This window comes from Chiloscyllium punctatum, chromosome 36, assembly GCF_047496795.1.
Source record: "Chiloscyllium punctatum isolate Juve2018m chromosome 36, sChiPun1.3, whole genome shotgun sequence".
Taxonomy (NCBI): Eukaryota; Metazoa; Chordata; class Chondrichthyes; order Orectolobiformes; family Hemiscylliidae; genus Chiloscyllium; species Chiloscyllium punctatum.
The window spans coordinates 64,884,876-64,891,706 of NC_092774.1; the positions used below are offsets into that span (position 1 = coordinate 64,884,876).

Genomic DNA, 6,831 nt, shown 5'->3' on the forward strand with positions numbered 1-6,831 from the left:
GCAGACTGTGAGGTGAGAGAGAATGCATGGAGACAGTGGGATGGGGAAGTGACAGCACAAATCCCACCTTACCCATGAACTGGAACCCACTCCATTAACAGCAGACTTGGGGGCAATCGTTTCTCAATAGACACATGGCTAAGACGGTAGATTCATATAATGCCTACGGGCCATTCGGCCCATAAATTTCAGACTGACCTTCCAACCACCCACTTTCCCCATAGTTAACCCACCCTAGGTTGCAGATCCCTGGACACTTCAGCATGGCCAATCCACCCTAAACTTCAGATGGTAAGACTATCGGAGGAAACTGGAGCACCCAGAGTTCACCCACGCAGACACAAAGGTGAGAACATGCCAAAGTCCACACAGAGAGCTGTATGAGAGTGGAATTGAACCCAAGTCCGTGGTACTGTGAGGCAGTGGTGCTAATCACTGAGCTACCATGCCACCCAGAGCTTTGGAGTTCTGTCTTGTCTTTGTTGCTTCTGAATTCTCATGAGCCTTCAGCAGAGGCTCTCTCCTCCTGACATTGTTAGACCACGCCTGCTGCAACTTCCCTTTCCCATTTCTCCAGCCCTGAGCACACCGGTTCCCAAATCCTGGCGCCAGGCAGACACTGATGCAATCTGGTCTTCTGCTGCCAACTGCAGAGAATGGTGACAATCCCTGCCACTATTCTCTCCCTGACCACCACTGCCCATCCCCAACATTGTTCTTACTCCCACCACGCAGCCAGTTAGCTCCTCACTCGTGCAGACCTCTCTCAGATCCCCTTTATCTGTCTGACCTGTGCTGACACCCTCTTGACCTTGTCCATTGACCCAGTCAGAAGGCTTTGTCTGTAGAGGAATGACCATCTCCCAGAATAAAGTGTCCAGTTAACTTTCCCCTTTTCCCCCCAACGTGTCTGCAGCCCGGCTTCCAGCTGCATCTTTCTGAGCTGAAGGTCCTCCAGCCTGTGTTTGCCCTGGATCACAGCATCCAGAGCATCTCAACTTCTGCAAGTCGAAAGACAAGCCCAACCCTTGGAAGAGAAGGGGGAGAAACACAACAGACATGAACGTAAAATCATTGTAGTGCGATCACTTCCCTTAAGCATGAATAGAGGGTACCAACCGTCCGTGAGCTTGTGGCGCAATGGTAGCGCGTCTGACTCCAGATCAGAAAGTTGCGTGTTCAAATCACGTCAGGCTCACTGCAGTCAACTTCTTACATTTCAAATCAAGGAAGGAGTACGTTCTTTCCGTATATTGGTCGTGTCTAATCTTCTTTGTGGAAACTTTCGATCAGTTTGATTTGTAAACACTGTGTCGGGGCGGTGGTGTGCCCATTGTTTGGGTAAATGCTCAGCTCCCCACAATGTGAGAAGTAAAACACAGACTGGATTTAAACATCACGGGATTTAAACACACAGCCGCTTCGTTCAGTTGGTGACAGCGCAGTGTGAATAACATTATACCGATATTTTTACAACATAATCTAGAGATTGCCATCCAGGTTTTAGTCACATCAAACTGCCACGCAATGCTGTTATGGCCTCAGTAAACTATAATAACGTGAAGATCGCTGCGATTTTCTACATCCGACTGCAATATAAAGACAGATCATTGTTTCCAGTTTTGGTGGAACAAAAGATATCGTATTGGTGGATAATTACAGTTAGTTCAAGCCATCGATAAATATTAATCCTATTCACTTCAATGACCAAATTTCAATTCAGAAACCAAGTGCACTTGGCTGTTTGTAACATAGACAACAGGACAAAATGGCCCTTAGGAGGAAAAATGGGGCATTGAGGAGGAGTGAAATGTTTGCTTTTGGTCACCTCCACAATTGTTAGAAAAACAGGTTGAAAGGATTCTTAAAAGGTGGCTGAAGTAATGGTGTGGCATAACACTTCAGACAGCACAAAGTGGAAGACCACTTTCTCGTGGAAGAAAAAGACATTCCGTATTTCTGAAAGAACTGGGAAACAGAAGAGGGAATGAAATCTGACTTGGGAGCTATTTCCTATTTGTTGAGGATGTTGCTTCATCACAGTCTTGGTTTAGAGCATAAGCTCTTCATCAGGAATAAAGGGTGGCCCAAGGGGGCTGAGAGATAAATGGGAAGGAAGTGGGGCTGGAGGGAAGGCAGCTGGGAGTGCAATAGGTAGATGGAGGTAGGAATTGATGGTGATAGGTCAGAGATGAGGGTGGAGTAAATAGGTGAGAAGCAAGGTGGACAGGTATGACAGGTCAAGAGGTTGGTGTCGAATTGGAAGGTTGGATCTGGGACAAGGTGGGGGAGAGGAAATAAGGAAACTGATGAAATCTGCATTGATACCATGTGGTTGGAGGGTCCGAAAAAAGTAATTGAGGTATTTCCTACAAGTGTCGGGGAGCAAGAATTTGGCACTGGAGGAGGCCCAGGACTTGCATGTCCTTGGTGGAATGGGAGGGGGAGTTGTCTTTTCGATTTAGAGTCCAAGAGTTGTTCCCTGAAATGTTCCGCTCGTTGGTGTCCAGTTTCCCCAATGTGGATGAGACCATATTGCGAGCAATGGACATAATCTTATAAATAGATTGCATAAATCTTAGCCTGCCAGAGTTATTTTCTTTAATTAAATTAAAGAATTTTTTTATTCAATTGGATGACTGCATGAAACGGTTTGTTGGTCAGATTTGAATCATTACACGCAAATGAGACGATGCCATGAATATCAGTGAACTGCTCTTTTTGTTCAAAACCACAAGTTCTTCATTTATTTTCACAACTTACTGGTATTCACACCTGCACATTCAATGTCAAACTCTGACATCAGAAATGAAATTACACCATTAATTTTGACTTACAATATTCGAACAAACAAATTAAGAGAACACAGTGAATAAATACCAAGTCTGATTAATATGAAATTAAATTTGCCAAAAAAAAATAAAATCAAGATGGGAGATAAGAAAAGGTGGAAGGGCAGAAGGCAAGAAATGCAGTATCATAGAAAGTGCTCCTCCAGAGTGTGCATTTTACCAACTACCACTGCTAAATATAAACACTCTGATATGATCCTCCGGTTTTAATGTAAGCCATGGCCCCATACAGTAGGTACCATTTAAATAAGTTAATAGATACAAGCCTTGAGCAAATCCAACCTCCAGCCTTACCCCCCCCCGCTTATTGGAGCTTGGACCTTCCTCCAGCGCCGGGGGGTTGTTGAACTCCTGGGCTCCAGCGGCCACTCCTCCACTGAAGAAGCTTTGGGAAGCAGATGCAAAGGTAAGATACAGAACAGAGAACCTTTGTATATGATAAGCAGCTTACACAGACATTGAGCAATAGCATGACATCGTATGTACCCATCGACCTCTGGGTTATCTACCCAGCACACTCATGCAGCACTACTCTACTTCTGTGCTCCCAGCAGCTGGATCGTGGATCAGTTTAAAGTAGGTCCTATGTCTCTGATTACATCGGTACACAAGGCAGTGAAGAAAGGTTTCAGCACACTGGCCTTCATCAATTAGGGAATTGAGTAAAGATGTTGGCAAGTTATGTTGTAGTTATACAGGACGTTGATGAGACTGCACCTGGAATATTGTGATCAGTTTTGGTCCCCTTGGTGTTCTGACTTCTGACTTCTTCAACTCTGGGTTTGTGTTGACCTTGATGGGATATTTTGTCCCACTCAGCATGTATAAACAGTATCTCTCAGAGGGATTCATCTGAAACTTTTCAGGAGGTGAACTCAACAAGATTGAACTATTCAAAGTTACTTAGACTCTATTTTAAACTTACATCAGGACCAGTAGTCAGAGACACGTTCAGCATGGAAACAGACCCTTCGGTCCAACTTGTCCATGCTGACCTGATATCCTATATTAATCTACTCCCATTTGACAGATTTATCTATTCCCATTTGACAGCACCTGACCGATATACTCTGGCAGCTCATTTCATATATGTACCACACTCTGATTGAAGAAGTTGTCCCTTTAATATATTTCGCCTCTTACCCTAAACTTATGCCCTCCAGTTCTGGACTCCCCCACCCCAAGGAAAGGACATTGTCTATTACACTGTCCATGCCCCTCATGATTTTATAACCGCTATTAGGTCCCTTCTCTGCCTCCGATGCTCCAGTGAAAACAGCCCCACGCTATTCAGCCTCTCCCTGTAGCTCAAACCCTCCAACCCCCAGCAACATTCCTGTAAATCGTTTCTCATTGAGAAGTCAACGTTTCAATCATGAAGAAGGGTTAATACCCAAAACGCTGACTACTCCACATCCTGGTGCTGCCTGGCTTGCTGCATTCTCCCAACCTCCTGCTTGCCGACTTTGGGTTGCAATATGTCGTGGCTCAGTGATTACCACTGCAGCCTCACAGCGCCTGGGACCCAGGTTTGATTCCAGCCTTGGGTGGCTGTCTGTAAGGAATTTGCACTTTCTCCCAATGTCTGAGTGAGTTTTCTCTGGGTGGTCTTTTTTCCTTCCATAAACCAAAGATGTGCAGGTCATGTGGATTGGCCATGCTTAATTGCCCATAGAGTTAGGTATATTAGTCAGAGGGAAATGGGTCTGGATGGGTTACTCTTCAGGGGGTTGGTGTGGACTTGTTGGGACGAATGGCCTGTTTCCGCACTGTAGCTAATCTCATCCAATAATTTTGTTACTAATGAATGGCAGAGTAGGTCAAATGGACTAACTTCTGCTCCGATGGTCTCGCTGTCTTAGGGTTCTCTGGATCATTTCATTGGCAATGTGCAGTCTCGAGCTCAATGAGCAGCAATGTCCACTGAAGGCAATGCTCATAGAATCATAGAACTCCCACAATGTGGAAACAGGTCCTTCAGCTGAACACATCTGCACTGATCTTCCGAAGACTAACCCACTCAGATCCATTTTCCTACCCTCCATAAATTGCACACAGAGCCCCAAGTGTGGAATTATTCCTGGGTTCCTGGTGCCATGAGGAAGCAGTGCTAACCCTGAGCCACCATGGGGTTGTGGTTGTGGGGTGTAGGGGAGGCAATTGCAGTCCAGCAGAAAACAAAAACAGCCCACCTACTCTCCACCTGCACCCACTGGCAGGAGGTTCAGTCCTGGGAGGTGACTGAAGGCATCATCACTGGTAGGATCTGATTGCTGGGAGAGCTGGTGCCCCCACTGGTGCTTCCGCAAATTGTAGGAAAACATGAACCTCTTCCCACACTCGGGCCAGCTGGAGGGCATCTCCCCGGTATGGGCACATTGGTGTTTCAGCAGGGAAGAGGAATTGCTGAAGGCCTTCCTGCACATAGGGCAACTGAACGACCTCTCCCCCATGCGGACACACCAATGGGCCAGCAGGTCGGAGGGAAGAGCAATGCCCCTCCTGCAGTTGGGGCAGAAGAACGGCCTCTCAGTGTGGACCAACTTGTGTCTCAGCAGGTGGGAAGAACTGCTGAAGGCCATCTCGCACTTGGGGCCAGAGAACAGCCTTCCCCAGTGTGGACCAACTGGTGCGTCAGCAGGACAGAGGAATCACTGAAGGCCTTCCCACACTCAGGGGAACAGAAGAGCCTCTTCCCCTCTGTGGGCTCATTTGTGCTTCAGACCCCTTTCAAATTTCGCAATATCCTTCTGAGATGAGGGAGACCAGAATTGCACACAATATTCCAAAAGTGGTTTAACCAATGTCCTGTACAGCCACAACATAACTTCCCAACTCCAATACTCAGTTCGAGGATTGAGAAAGTTTTCAAAACCCACAAAAAATAAACAGAAAAGAATGTAGAGACAAACCAAATTTTCGAGAGTGAGCTTGGAAGCATCACCGAGAAATCGGCAGAATGGGTTTATTGGGGACGTGTTCTCCTTAAATACACTATATACGAATTCCTCTTGTGCTCTTCCTAGTTTCTCTGTGCTGCAGTGTGTAGTGGCTCGTTGAAATAATGTCCTGATGCAGCTTCGTTTGTGGGTGATGGGATGATTGCTTCTGTGGTTAAGTACTTGGTTTGTGTGTGTTGTTTTTTCTGTAGATGCTAGTTTGAAGTTCCCCATTAACTGTTCGCTCTACTGTTACATCTAAGAATGGCAGTTTATTGTTGTTCTCCTCCTTTTCAAACCAGAAGCCCCCCTCAGGCCATAGTCTCACTACTTGGAACACCAATATACAGACTAGTCAAAGGCCTCCACTGAGGACTAAAACACCAAGTCGAAGATTCATGCCACTCCATTTACTCCATCTAAGAATTCCTGAACACCAAAGACACTAAGATCGAAGAGGATGGAATAATGCTGTCCTTTGACATAACAGCCCTGTTCACGTCCATTAACATCAACATGGCCAAAGAAAACTGAAGACACTACTCGAAGAACCAAAGACACAAACACAGCACCAACTTCATCAGCAAAGATAACACTGTCACCACCCACTTCATATTCAGTAACAAGCCCGACAAACAAATCAACAAAATACCCATGAAACACTTCTGTCATCAAAAAATGAAACAAATTAGAGGAAACCTACAACACCATCAACAATCTCCTTACTGGCATAAAATTCACAAAAGAGAACAACAACAAATTGCCATTTCTGGATGTCACAGTAGAGCGAACAGTCAATGGTAAATTCAAAACAGCCTCTGCAGGAAAACAACAAACCCGAACCAAGTACTTAGCTACAGAAGTAATCATCCCTACACGTACAAACAAATCTGAACGAGGACGCTATTTCAACGAGCCACGACACACTGCAGCAGCCAGTAACTACGAAGACCAATAAGTAACTGTACAGCGCATTTAAGGAGAATGGGTAGCCAAAAAGCACACTGAAAATTGCTTCCCTGACCGGCAATTAAACCCGG

The 6,831-nt window shown here is 45.6% G+C and overlaps 1 non-coding gene across 1 annotated transcript; it reads left to right on the forward strand.

The window, feature by feature from the left end:
• Positions 1-1,126: 1,126 nt before the first annotated feature.
• trnaw-cca (transfer RNA tryptophan (anticodon CCA)) lies at positions 1,127-1,198 on the forward strand. Its single transcript has one exon. It is a non-coding gene; the product is annotated as a tRNA-Trp (tRNA).
• Positions 1,199-6,831: the final 5,633 nt, after the last annotated feature.